Source organism: Sebastes umbrosus, chromosome 23 (genome assembly GCF_015220745.1).
Source record: "Sebastes umbrosus isolate fSebUmb1 chromosome 23, fSebUmb1.pri, whole genome shotgun sequence".
NCBI lineage: Eukaryota > Metazoa > Chordata > Actinopteri > Perciformes > Sebastidae > Sebastes > Sebastes umbrosus.
This window is the reverse complement of record NC_051291.1, coordinates 7,179,803-7,194,974: the sequence shown is the minus strand read 5'-3', so window position 1 is coordinate 7,194,974 and position 15,172 is coordinate 7,179,803. Positions and strand designations below refer to the sequence as shown.

Genomic DNA, 15,172 nt, shown 5'->3' with positions numbered 1-15,172 from the left:
TGTACAACTAAGGCTATAAAACATTTTTTAAAGAGTTGGCGGAGGTATATATGAGGACAAGCATTCACGATGTCCTTGCTCCTTTACTCCAATTTATCTATGCCTCCGAATGCTGATACTCTCAGAAATATTAATGTTTTCTACAGACTTTGACCATTATGTAGATGTTAGCGGCGTGCCTTCAAGGTTAAAAAACAGCCACTTCACATTTCAAGATATTTTCTCTGCTGACTGCAGAAGGAGTTGGTGTTAAAGAGGTTATATCTTGAGGTACGGATGTATAAAAGAGGAGTAAATCACAGAAGAGTTAAGTGAATATTTCATTCCTCACCTCCGTCTGATGTGATGTTAGTCCTTGCAAACTGGGTTTATGTTGGAGTGTCTGAATTCAGTCCAAACCGTCCTGCCACAAGAGATCAATACAGATTCATTGCTATATAGGACTCTTTATATAAGCTATTCAGGCTTCATGGGGTTTATTAACAATGAGTATTGTATAGCTACAACATTACAGACAAACTGTAATCTGAGCTGAGCGGCAATTTAATTCACACCAATAAATTACATGACTCATAATAACACACATGTCAGGCAGTAAATGGAGGCATGTAAATATCATTATGTTAATGGATGACATGTGCTGTAGGTTAGCCCATTAAAATGTGGATGGAGTCATGATGAAGCTGATGGAGGGAGAGGAAAGAGACGTTATTAGCATAATTATTCTAATGAGAACATTATATAACAATTAATCTGTTTACGGCTTCTTAAATGTGAAGATTTGATATCATTGTATATTGAATATCTTTCGGGTTTGGATTGTTTGTCTGTCGCAAAATGTTTTTTGGTATTTCTACTTTTACTTTAGTAAAAGATCGGAGTACTTCTTCCACCACTGCAGACATGAGAGTGTTTTCAAAAACAGAAAGACATTCAGTTAAATGTTGTGTTAGTTTTATCTCGTGGCCGCTGCAGGTACAGAGCTGTCAGAGTATCTCAGGCTGTACCGTCTCTGGTCGGGCAGAGCTTTGCTGGCGTGCAGCAGAGACCGTTTATAAAACTTCCCCCGAGGCTGCTGCCGTCTGTCCGCCGACACAGAGCCACTGTAATAAAACAGGGATCAAACATGGATCATATCCTATCAGGTAATCCCGGAGCGGAGGGTAAGGTTTATGAGATTCAACGCTGATCCATCACAGAAATCCTGCAGTTCATCGCAAGCGGACCTTAAACACTTAATCACTATGAGGGGCTTTGGGTAGAAGTCGAGACCATATGTGTGTGTGCACATTTAGCTACTTTAGATGTAATTTACTGATGTTCATGGAGGTAATGACCGCAAAGAACACCCAGAAAGTTCAGACGGAGAGGGAGATAAAGAAGAATAAAAGTCACCTTCTATATAGTGCGCAGTGAAATTCAGAAAAACTGCCTTCAAAAGACAAGGTTGACAGTTCAGATATTATCTTAAAATCCCATGAGGTTAATAGTTCAGGTTTTAAACCTCAATAAAAGGTGGTAGACATTATACCTGCTTAAAGGAATACTTCATCCAAAAAAACAATATAAATTGTATATAGTACTCACCTCCCGAGGCTCTCTATAGTCCCAGGAAAAGTTTTCTATCTAATGGCGTCAAGGAGAGCAGAGCGCCCGAAAAGTCCAACAAAATAGTCCAAACAAAATACGAAAAAAAAAGGTTATAAAACGTTCGAAAAACTTTCTAAAAATTCCTGTGCAGCTTTAAATTTCGGGGAAATGCTTTGTTGAGCAATAGTTTAGCAAAAATAGTTGCGTTTTGACTCATGAGTAGCATTAGAATGGTAAGGAACGGCGTGACCACGGTTTCACACTTGGCGGCTCACGTAACCGCAGTCTTGGAAAGGGAGGAGTAATAGGACGGGTACTCAGTTGGTTGCAATCTGCAACCACACCGCTAGATGACGTCAAATCCTACACACTGTACCTTTAAGTGACGTTGGAGGAAAGTTCTGCAAATTGACCCGTAAATACAAAGATAAATGTAAGAAATGCAGAACTTCCATCTGTCATATAACTTTTTTTCTGTTGGGAAAATGTTAATATTTTCTACTTTGTGTATCTGTGTGTAAACTACTTAGTGTAACTCATCATATTCGCTGAACAAACCAGCCTGGGCTTAAAGAGATTATTGCAGCTCTGCTCAAACAAACAGAGTGGATTGGCCCTGAGGCGAGAGCATCCTGAAACAGACACAAACACAGTTCAAGGCCAGCAACGAGTGGGCTGTTTAGCATGTGGGTGGTATATTGTCTTATTTGTGTGGAGCCAATTTGCTGCAGGCTCGATATCTAAATGCTCAATTAGAGTCGTTTATCGTCAACACGCAACCTCAAAGATACACAATGTATAGCTGCTTGTCTGTTCTTTTGGGGATTCACAGCTTTTAAAAATAAGCTGAGGAAAAGCCAAAAGCTTCCCCGCTCTTCTGGGTGAGAGAGTCCATCCTTCTCACTTCAGACGATTAACTCAGACTGAAATAAGCTTTAAATCTCTGCCTGCTTTATGACTCCCTGCTCTCTCAAACACACTAAAAACTAGGGGTGGGAAAATAAATCAAATCAAATCAAATCATGTACCACAATTTTTTTTTTACGATTTTGAGATTGATTTTTTAATGCCAGAATCAATATATTTGCGTCATTTGAGTCTATGCGGAGGTAGAGGGAAGTTACCGCTTTTATTGTTGTAGTCTGAGTAACGTGACATCATATCCATTCCGTACCCGTCAACCAAAACAAACCGCAGCGAGCCGAAACGATAAAGTAGAAAATGGGCGGAGGGTATGCGTGGATACGACCTGCACCCTCCCATGTTAAATCCAAAGTGGTAAACTCTACACATCCAGTAAAGTATGGAAACACTTTGGGTTTCACACATTGTAGGAAAAGCAGAGCTAAACATCACGGCTAAAGCTGCATGCAAACTCTGTCATGGAGAGGAAACGTTATCGTATTGTGGAGACTCAAAACCACTACATGCAAAACAACTACAAAGAGACTCAAAACGACTACAGCGATGCAAAACAACTACAAAGAGACTCAAAACGACTACAGCGATGCAAAACGACTACAAGGTGACTCAAAACGACTACAGCGATGCAAAACGACTACAAGGTGACTCAAAACTATTACAACGATGCAAAACAACTACAAAGAGACTCAAAACTACTACAGCGATGCAAAACGACTACAAAGAGACTCAGAACTACTACAACGATGCAATACAACTACAAAGAGACTCAAAACTACTACAACAATGCAAAACAACTACTAAGAGACTCAAAATTACTACAACGATGCAAAACAACTCCAAAGAGACTCAAAACTACAACAACGATGCAAAACAACTACAAAGAGACTCAAAACAACTACAATGATGCAAAACAACTACAAATAGACTCATAACCACTACAACGATGCAAAACAACTACAAATAGACTCATAACCACTACAACGATGCAAAACAACTACAACAATGCAAAATTACTACAGAGACACAAAAACAACTACAAAGATGCAAAACGACTACAAAGAGACTCAAAACGACTATAAAGAGACTCAAAGCGACTACAAAGAGACTCAAAACGACTACAAAGAGACTCAAAACGACTATAAAGAGACTCAAAGCGACTACAAAGAGACTCAAAACGACTACAAAGAGACTCAAAACGACTATAAAGAGACTCAAAGCGACTACAAAGAGACTCAAAACGACTACAAAGAGACTCAAAACGACTACAAAGCGACTCAAAACGACTACAAAGAGACTCAAAACGACTATAAAAAGACTCCAAACGACTACAAAGTGACTCAAAACAACAAAGATACAGAACAACTAAACTTAATTTGTAGTGGTTTGTGTCTCTTTTAGTCTGGGTGTCTTGCAGGAGGGTTGGAGGGGTCTGTACCTATAGGGGTCCCGTTGTGTCGTACTCCCTCCATGCGAGTGTGTTTGTGTTTTGCTTCCAGGTGAGAAGCTCTCGGCTGGTGAAAGTCTGGCATATTTACAGCTAGAGACTCCCGTGAGATTTGATTTCCCGAGGGCTTTACTGTACTGAGCGAAGAAACGTGTCTGAGAGAAATACTCTCTTAGCAGCTGTTACAAATCACACAGACCCCCGACGCACCGAGCCAGCTTCAAAGTGTCTTTTCACTTCACTCTGAGCCGTTTCAACTGCTAGCTTAACGTTAGCTTAGCGAGGCTTCAGTGGAGAGTGACAGGACACAAATACTACTGTTAACTACTTGCTGACAAGTACTGTGTTTAAATTTGAGGTTCTTGTACTTCACTTGAGTCCTTTCATTTTCATGCCACTTTATACTCCAATAACCTACATTTATCTGACAGCTTTAGTTAAGATTTTTACACACAAAACATAAGAAGAGTTTCTAAAATGTTATGTTATAAATTACACTCCCCAACAGTACAACTCCCCCAAGAACAGCTGAAACGAGTAGTCCATTAATCAATTAGTTGATTGACAGAAAATTAATCTGCAACTATTTTGATGGTTTATTATAATTTTTCATGTGAAAACATTTGATGGTTCCAGATTTGCAGCTTTTCCTTTTAATAATATGAATGTATTAGTAATAATGTTGAGGTTAGGACTGTTGGTTGGACAAAACAAACACTGTGAAGGTGTCGTTGATTCAATCGATTAATGGAGAAAATAATCAGCAGATTAATCCATAATGAATATAATCATTGGTTAATAGTTCAAAATGAGCTCCAGCACAACCAACAGTAAAATCCTGCTTTTATATTAACGCACGAGTAATAATAATCTAATGATAGAATATATAATAGTACAACGGTCACAGGGGACATTTTCCTATTTTTAAAACTTAATTAATTTTCATGATTATACTGACATACTTTTCCTGAAGGAACATTTTCAACGCAGCACTTTTACTTCAACAAATTCCAGTCAAACTATAAACGATGTGAAAACAGAAACATGAAGTTTACGTTCTCAGTTTGCAGCTGCATATATGATGTATTCCTCGTGTCAGTTCATCGTTTCTCATGACACAACAAAAAAAAAACGCTCCCTCGTGCTCTCTGGGATCAACATACATCTATAAATCTTTGCACCCTACGAGGACAGGAAACCGATCTAAAGCAAATACCTTGTCCTCCTATCTTTGAACTACATTCATCTTGTACAAACGTATGAATCCCCAAGTGAAAACAAATCACCGAGGTGGCATCAGTAGATAAAAAAACCTAATCAGAGCATGACGGCGTTACAGTGAGAGGGTGGGAGAGCACGTTAACCTATAGAACAGGATGTGACCCCAAACCCCCTTCGGCCCACTGATGTTCCAGATGTAAACATCCCGTGCCACAGTCGTCCTCTAATGCACCGCTTTCTATCATAAACACAACACAAGTACATACACAGTAGAAGCACATGTAAAACACTGGACAGGCTCCAAAACAGGCTGGGAAAATGGATGTTATTTTATGGAAAGTGGGTGATTTATATTGACCCTATGAGGTTGAGCAAAGCCCTTCAAAGAGAACGGGTATTTGAGCGATTGGCCACAGTGTTCAAATTTCCTCAAACCTCAGGGGTCCCCCAAAACCAAAGAGTTAAAGGTTTAAAAAACAGGTCACAGGTTACAAAACAACTCTTAACTTTTAAAAAAACATGTTTACAGGACTTTATTTTTGCTGTAAAAATATCAAAAGAAGTTGTATTTTTTAACATGTATTTGTTATGTACTAGGTGTAGGAATCACCAGAGGCCGTACGATACGATGTTATTGCGATTTTTAACAATAAGATATATTGCAATTTATTACATTTATCAACTGCAAATTACGCAGTTTGTCAACATTATATTATCTAACAAGTAGGGCTGTTAAAGTTAACGCAAATTTGTTGCCGCTAATTTCTTTAACGCATTATACGACTTGTGATTTTTAGGTTGTAGTGGGATCAGTTTTAAAGCTAGAGTGAAGATACTGGCATCATATGAAACTAGAAAACCTAAGGAATACATTGGTACCAACCATGTCATACTAGCTTGCTGCGAAGGAGGTTTAATAACACTCTACACTAAAAACTAAAGCAAACTATATTATTCCTTTCAACCTTGACAAAAGATCCACTCCTTCTGTTCTTACCTTTCACAATAAAAGCCCTAGACATATAATATTCAAGTTTTTCGTATTTTCGTGTTGTTTATGCGTAACGCCTCCGGTGTGTAAAGGCCTTTATGGTTAAGGAAATATCCCATTCATGGCAGCTAAATCTAAAGAACCTCTTCAAGTTTTGGTCTGGATGAAGGCTTTTTTAATATTATGGGAATATTTACCTTGGTTACAAACACATGACAACATCTTGAGAGGCCTGAATTCAAGAGCTTAGACCTTTTCACATTTCTTATCATGTTAAAAGAAACCAATGTTAGTGGGAGACACAACACCAACGCTTGTGCCACCCGGCTCCTGTTTCCCTTTGCATTAACTATTTGCTTTTCTGTGCTTTTTAGATATCTAAGTACACAATTATCCTCTCAAGGTCTTCTCAGGTAGATAAGAAAATAATGTAATATGTTTTGCTGAAGGGAACTGAAGCTGGAGTGGTGGTGCATCACAGTTCTAGTGGTCATCATGAGTGGTAAACACGCCGCATTTCCCATTATTTTTATCCATCCATCCATTTTCTGTACCCTCTTATCTTGTGCAGGGTCTCGCTGGGGGTCTGCAGCCTGGTTTCAAGTGTTGTTTTCTCTGTCAGCTCCGTCACAAAACACCTCCTCCCCTTTCACTGCCACACTTCTTGAAAATAAACGGCCCTTCTCCCACATTCCAGTATTCCCAGTGGAGGGATTACACTGGGGCAGTGTGAGCATGTCAGCGTGAAATCTACTGAACAAAAACAAAAAGCCCCCCCTCAAAAAAATCTCACATGTTTTGTAAAAAAAAAAAAAATCAGGTCACACTAGGAACAAAATAAACTAATCTTTATGTTTGGATTGTGATAATATACATTAGACTGAGTGATTGAAATTCCTGGACTGAATGGGATCTCTAGAGTACATCAGGAAAAGGGACACATTCCAGTCATGCTTGTTTTTATCTGAAACACTAAAGAGACGTTTAGAGAAATGTGGTAACCATGGCAACAAATCGATCACTAATTGCAGAAAAATGTTTCACATACAACTCGACAGATGTTATTTAACTTTGGTGGAAAATTCAGATCATGTTTTGTTTAGAGAGCGACTGAATCATCACATCACACAATCCTAGAAATAGAAGAGGCATCAGCACTTGCCTGAGAATCTTCAAATTTTTTAGGTTTTCTTCAGTATCACAGTAATCCAGTGATAGCTGTCTGTACATCCATGGGTACACTGCAAACAGGAGCTGCTAATTGCTAATTCGGCATACTTTTAATGAAGACAGTTTGCCAAAATGCAAACAAATAGAGGCTAAGAAACGGGGCTCAAAAGAGAATACCTCCTATACTTTTCTGTCGTTATATTGGTTCCCAAATAGACCTATACATTGGTGCCGGCATGTTTCCATTTATCAGATCAGCAAAAACGTTTTGACTTCCTCTATTATCACACAAAAGTCAAATTTCACACTGAGCTGATAATAAAAAAGTAAAAGGACAAGCAGCTCTTCATGTAGAAGAAACTCCAGATCCACTTCAAAATACAAGGACGTCGCTCTGGACGGGATTTACATGACAGGAGGACAAGCAAGTTTGCGGAAAAACTGTAGGTAATTGACCCTTCGCTAAGTCGCGCCCTTCAAACGCAGACTGGCCAATCACAGCGTAGCATCGGCCAGCTCCGACCAGGGTCCGACAAGTATCAGGCAAAGAAACACAAGACTTTCAACAACATTACAGTGTGGTATTAGTACTTTTACTGAAGTAAATGACCTGAATAATTCCTCCACCACTGGTTGAATGCTACGTTTCTACTGAAGAAACGGACATAACTACGGGTCACAACATTCATTCCCAACCAGGCCACATACCTTATATATACCTTATATATTATTGTGAGCATGCAGTAAAGTAATGTTCTTATTTATTCATATGCACCACATTTCATCAGCAGAGTGTTCACCATGGAAACCGTTCTCAGTCTGAGCGGTCACCGACAAAACCTGCAGCTATTCTACATTTTCTGAGGTATATAATCAAGTTGCTATAATGGAAGTGTTTTGACTGCAACATTAACCGTCACAAACGCCTTATTTTCTTTCGCTTTCTTCTTCAGACAAACCCAGTGAACTGCAATTTTAAATGCATTAAGAGGTCTTTCACTATCCACTGTCATCATCTCCCGCCTCCTCTCTGCTTCCCTAAATTAAATTGTCACTGTGTTAATGAACCCAGAGTCATTGTTAACCCTCCACACATGGATTAATTACATTTCAATTTTATTGTCTTAGCCTAAATGAATGAGACTGGGGTCGGAAAAACAAAACTGACAGGTTGACAAATCAGTATAGACCACGTACACAATTCACTACAGCCACATGAGTATTTGTTGTTCTGATTTGCCCAGTTTAGACCTCTTTTCACCAAAACTGTAGACTTAATACTCGAGTCAATCTTAAGGGAATAGTTTGACATTTTGGGGAATATGAGGTAGATGTGAAGATCGATTGCACTCTCATGTTTGTCCCGTAAATATAAGGCTACAGTATAACAGACCGTTGCCGTGTATAACAGACCGTTTTGTGTATAACAGACCGTTGCTGTGTATTACAGACCGTTGCGGGATAATGTACAGCTAGCAGGTCATTGTTGTGAAATAAACCCCTTAACGTTGGGATGCCGCTCTCATACTGGACTCCTGTTTTAACGCAGGGCTGTTAGCTTGTATTAAAACTTATGTTATATTAACCGAATAAACTTAAACACTTGAGACTTGACTTGTCTTAAGAGTTCAAAGCAAAAACTTTTTAAGTGTCCATTTTTCACTGTGTAAAATCCCAGAAAGAACAAGCAATAAATAAGTAATATGTGTAGGTTAAGTGGAATCACCATTAACAGCATTAAAAGCAATGTCATTTTAATTGTTAGGATTTACAGACATAAAAGACTTCATCTTGACTTTGCACTTTGCTAATGAAGAATTAGCTCGACATGGACTTGACCCAGAAGACTGATTCCTGGCTTGTCTGCTTGAATGTATTTAATTGGCCAAATCATTTTCTGCTGACTTTGAACAAAACCTGAGCCAAGTTTAACTTTCTGTCTCCGTGAAGTGAACCCATGAAGTGGATAAGTGTTTGGCAGAGATCACAGCTTTATCAGTTCGGACACATTTCAGTGTTAAACGGCTGATCAGACTAACCGGTTATCATCCTCTCAGCACGGCCAACTGCACACACACACACAAGCTAATGTCCTTTCATGTTTGGCAGTCAAACTCACCACTGACTCAGCCCAGACACACTAGCTGAGCTCTGTACATGAACACACTGTCTGTCCATACTGTCACATTGTAATCTAACAGCTCCTATAGATGGTGGTGTGAATTTAGATCATGTATATCTGTGCCTCAGTGTAATAACACATACCAGCTGTGATTGAGTCATTAACATACATCCCAAAATATACGCAGTGGAAACATATGTTATGGAAACATAATATGATGGGTATTATATAGAAAACGTAAACATAATAAAGCCTCTGGTTAACATTGCTCTGCTGTAACGGGGCTCCCAAACTCCCAGAACGTCTACAGTATAGTAGTGATTCACAACCAGCGGTACCTCAGAGGGTACTTATGGAGTCTCCTTTAACTAAAAGTTAAATAGCTACTTAAAATTAATGGATAAATGGTTAAACTAGTTAGCTAAAAACCATTAAAATAGATGACAAAAAGTGATGGATAACTGGTTAAAATAGTTAAAAATAGTTCAAATAGTTGGCTAAAAGACAACAGACAAATGGTTGTCCACCTTTTGCCACTCTAAGTGGCGGTAGTATGAATGCAAACTTGGCTAAACTGACCTAAAAATTGTCAGTTAAATTGATTAAAGTATCGTAACAATATCTGCTTTTATATAATCAATATCCACTGTAAGAAATGACGGGTTTTTGAGGCAGATACAGGTTTTTATTTAAAGGAATTCTTAGTGTAGGGGCAAACTAATGATCTTAATTGATTTTTTTTTAATCTGGCAAAGGTAATGGTTACATGATCACTGTGGGCATTTTGATCCATTAAAAATGTTTATACATTTTCAGCTATTAGAATAACAATTTTGGAGGCATGTTATCTTTTGAAAAAAATATTTTTTATCTGCAAATGTACTTTCCCAGTATGTCCTCAGAACTCCAGAATAAAAACAGATCAATACCAGAAGAACAACAACTTATGTTAAACTCTTTACGTCAGAGCGTTTGAATGAATTCACGCTTTGTGTTCTGAGTATTGTGGAGCATAATGATTGCTTCATTAGTTTAATGAAAACGCTGTGCTATAGTCAGCTAAAGTGCTACTAATCGTTTCTTTTCTCACCGGCTGTCAACTTAAATCACACCAATTAAATCCATTAACGATTCTCAGAAAGGTCCATATGTATGTAATAATAATTGCATGTGTTTTTCAGGGACTAATATATAATCCTGGATGTGTTTCTGTCAATTCTTGCACTTCTATCTTTGTGAGGACATTTTGTCAGGTCTTTACTTCTTCAATGGGCTGTTTGAAGGTTTAGACTATATTTAAATTAGGTTTTAGTTAAAGTATAGGTACATTTTGGGGTTGAGGTATAGTTGGGATGGGTAAAGGAGAATGTAAGGGAACACAATATGTCCTCAAATATCCTCACATAAGTGTGCGCACAGTTCCAAACTTAACCACAGCTGAAGTCTGCTGTTTCCAAAATATCACGAGTCCCACAAACTAGAAACAGTCTGATGGTTTTACAGTGTTGCAGCAACATGAAGAACAAAATCTGTCAGTAACACTTTATTTTAAGTTGAAGATGAACTCACAGATTCTGTTACAGCAGCAGCAGCTCTGAAATCCTTTCAACAAAACAGGAAGATTTTCTCTTGATGTAGCTGCTGGCGAAATACTGAGCATACATATGAATGATAGAAATTGAAGGTAATAAATGTCTCTTTATGTAAATATGCAATCAAAGACTTTTGATGAAGATAAGAGGTTTGGTTGTTTACATTTCCGTTTGTTGAATATTCATCAATCCATCATCGGGTAGCTTCAGAGTAATGCTGCCTTTTAACTGATGACATAAATGGATGCTGCCTGGTTTACGTAACAGTTAATGAAAGGAGGGAGAAACAATTTAGACGACAGACAACTGACTTTTATCACCTGTAAAAAAACATCCACTTAAATCATAACTAGCAAACTTGAAGTGGGTAAACTTATAATCAAAACGTGACTCAATGAATAGAGAATATGTATGGGAAATACTAAAACTAGGGCTGTCAAAGTTTACACGATCGTAACACGTTAAGGCAAATACGTTGTAACGCCACTAATTTCTTTTACGCAATAACGCAATTTGTGATTTTTATGTTGTAGTGGTATCATTTTTACAGCTAGAGTGAAGATACTGGCATCATATGAAACTAGAAAACCTAATGAATCCATTGGTACCAACCATGTCATACTAGCTTGTCGGGAAGGAGGTTAAATAACGCTCCAAGCTTACGTTAAATTTCGGCTTGGCCAAGGTTGCCATGTTATGATTTGAGCATATTTTTTAAGCTAAATGCAGTACCTGTGAGGGTTACTGGACGATATCTGTCATTGTTTTGTGTTGTTAATTGATTTCCAAAAATAAATATATACATACATTTGCATAAAGCAGCATATATGCCAACTCCAATGTTGATAAGAGTATTAAATACTACAAATCTACAGTTAAGGTACATTTGAACAGATAAAAATGTGCGATTAATCACGATTAAATATTTCTCTGGCCATGGGTTATTGTATCAGTTATTATTAGTTATAATAAAATATGTCTGTAGAGCTGCAACAATTAATCAATTAGTTGTCAACTCTTAAATTAATCGCCAACTATTTTGATAATCGATTAATCGATTTGAGTAAATATCTAAGAACAAAAAAGTCAAAATTCTCTGATTGCAGCTTCTTAAATGTGAATATGTTCTGGTTTCTTTACTCCTCTATGACAGTAAGCTGAATATCTTTGAGTTGTGTACAAAACAAGACATTTGAGGACGTCATCTTCGGCTTTGGGAAACAATGAAGGACATATTTCACCATTAACTGACTGGTATTGCCAAAATGAAACCAATTAAAATAGAGTTAAAGGGCACCAAAGGGAGCAGAGTGTTGGTACATGGTGTGCAGCCATGACTTCTTGTTGAAAACTTAAGAAAACACACACAATCAACCTGCCAGCTCACTTCCTCAACGGGGAGAAGAAACATAACAGAGTAGCAGGAAGCAGACGGAGGAGAGCGGGAAGGTGTTGTCACATTTACAACTCATACAAAGGAGGCTGATCACATGAATATGAGAGTGACATATTGACCTTTTAGCAACGAGGAAGTGCTCCGACTCTGTTGTTTTGTCTTTTAACTTCCCGTCTACCCAGCGAGTGGGAATGTGTCATGTTGTGCTGATTGGCTGCTGAATATGATCACCTTCTGCCTAGCAAATATCTGACAAGTTTTATAATATAACGTACAGCGTGAAGTGAAGAAATGATATTCCACAGCTCTGGTTCTCCTGCACAGCTCTGGGATCAGCTGGTCATGTTAGTGTTATAATAGTCACGGTGACTGATCAGAATATGTCGGTATTTGTGTTTTTAATATGCGTTTATAACTATATGATACCATAACAGAATAAGCGTTCAAAACGTCTGTTAGTACAATATTTCTTCATCCAAAATCTGGTTATTTGCACGGTTAAACAGAGCCCAGGTTTCCATTACAAGCAATAAAATATACTCAATTACAAAAGAAACCAACTCAATTACAAGGAAACGTTTTAGTATTAACAGCAAAATGTCCCCTGTGACTGATATGCTATTATATATCACATTATTAGTTACCTATAAGTGTTGTTAAAAATATCAAAGTATTTATCTTTTAATTAAAAAATCTAAAATACCCTAAATTTTGTGTTAATTTTTCCTCGTGGTATCAAAAATGGTATTCAATATCGATATATTTTAAGGTGTTGTATCGAAGTTAGAAATCCCAGTATCATGACAACACTAATACTTACTGTATATTATATATTTTTACACATATTTAACATGTAACAATAGATAAATGAACAGTTAACACAAAAATTTGAACTTTAGAAATAATAAACTCAAATTAATCCACATGTGCTCATACTGTTTAACAAAAAAACAAAGAATAAAGTGGCCTTCTGAGAGCTTCCTTGTTATTGTTTAAGTGTCTATTCATGTGACAGCTTTAAATATGATATTTAATCTATTGGAGGCTCAAGGATTTTAGAGGAGGATAACGGAGTGAGGTCAGATGTGTAAATAGCTCTTTCTATAGTTTCAGCTTCCACATACGTCACTCACACTCTGCACATGCAGAGAAAACAATACCTACTTGAGTGGATCGACACTAAATATAGGCTGGGAAGTTTTCTCTGGCTGATCTCATTCAAACCCAGTGGCGCTAATTCTTTTCGATGTTTCTCACGTGACAAAGTCCTGCAGCTTACACACATCTAATTATGAAGCATTTCCACACGGCATGTGGAAGAAATTGAATCTACAGCTTTGAGGTGCCGGTACTTTACTTCCATTTTTGGAGTCTATTTACTTCATCTGGGCTTTTTAGTCATTACAGAGGGAAACTCTGTTGACAGCTAGAGCTCTACTGATTATAAGAAAAGCTCCTAAAGTATGTCACGTTAAAATAGTGAAGGAAATGTCTTTATTCTTTGATTTTTGGGTTGCTGATTAATAAATAATTCTTGACAATGACTGATATATTTGACTTCAGGACATTTCAGACTACACACATGCTGAAAATTAAACATTCGTACTGTATTAATTTAGATATTTTCCAAAGTAAAAGTCCCTAAAAGTGTATGATTCAACTTTTTCCCATGGTCTAGTGTTAAAAAAGTTAACAAAAATCGCAGAAAATTGTAATATCGAATCGAAATACTTAAAAATCCCAATACATATTGAATCGGGAAATAGATGTATCGTGCCAGCCCTAGTAGAAACTTGCATGTTTCATGTTTTTTCCGACATTTTAATATGGAAAAGTTACATATTATACCTTTAAATGTGAAATCCTAATCTAAGTAATGACATTAATAAAATGAAACTTGTACTGCAGATACGTCTTTAATTTTTACTTGTACAAAACTTTAAAAACAGAATTTGCTGATCTATTTTTTCGCTGTGGTTTGTTACTTTAACGTCTCTCTGGCAGCTCAGTTCATATCCGTTCTCACTCTCGCTGCTGTATTTCCTCTTTATTTACCCTCTGTGGCTCCTCAGATTCTGCCCCAAGAGCCTATTGTTGACTTAGTATTGAATTACTGTAGTATTGAACTTTCCAAACAGGACCTGGGGAGATAATAGAGAAGCCCAGTGGACCGACTGGGATAATGTATAGTTAATTAAAGTACAGTGAGAGCTGAACTCAATGGGGCAATAAGTGGGATTTATTTACAGTCTCACTGCAGGAAATGGCCACATCTGTGAGTCCTGATAGTGTTGTAGCTTCAAACCAATCGTTCACCTGGAAAACATGCTGATACCCACGCAATCAGTGAGAAATTTTGGCATTTGATTTTGGATTTAGTGTTAGTCTTTCGAAGAAAACATTTAAGTTTTAATTAGGGCTTTAACCTTTTCCACTCCACCCTCTTTTTTATGGACCCGTTTTTGTCTTTTTTAGGGCAGTCTTTAGGGGCAGATAGCAGGTCAACAGCAGATGTCACATAGAAGTGGTGAACATCTTCGGAAAGCTGGGAACCTGAAGATTAATTTGAGATGCTGCTCAGCACTGTGTGTCAAGTTCTTCTAGTCATTAATAAGAATTAAACATTAATGAATGAATTAAAATAAATTGTGAAAGCGTATGAGAGTTTAGAACATTATGACGGCCATGTTATATATTTTATTTTATGTGGAATGAAGCCAAA

The 15,172-nt window shown here is 37.5% G+C and overlaps 1 long non-coding RNA gene across 1 annotated transcript in view; it reads right to left on the bottom strand.

The window, feature by feature from the left end:
• Nucleotides 1–550: 550 nt before the first annotated feature.
• Nucleotides 551–15,172, bottom strand: part of LOC119482357 — a 31,060-nt gene continuing 16,438 nt past the window's right edge. Inside the window, exon 3 of the long non-coding RNA XR_005205411.1 lies at nt 551–683. This is a non-coding gene — a long non-coding RNA (uncharacterized LOC119482357). The remainder of the gene's footprint in view (nt 684–15,172) is intronic.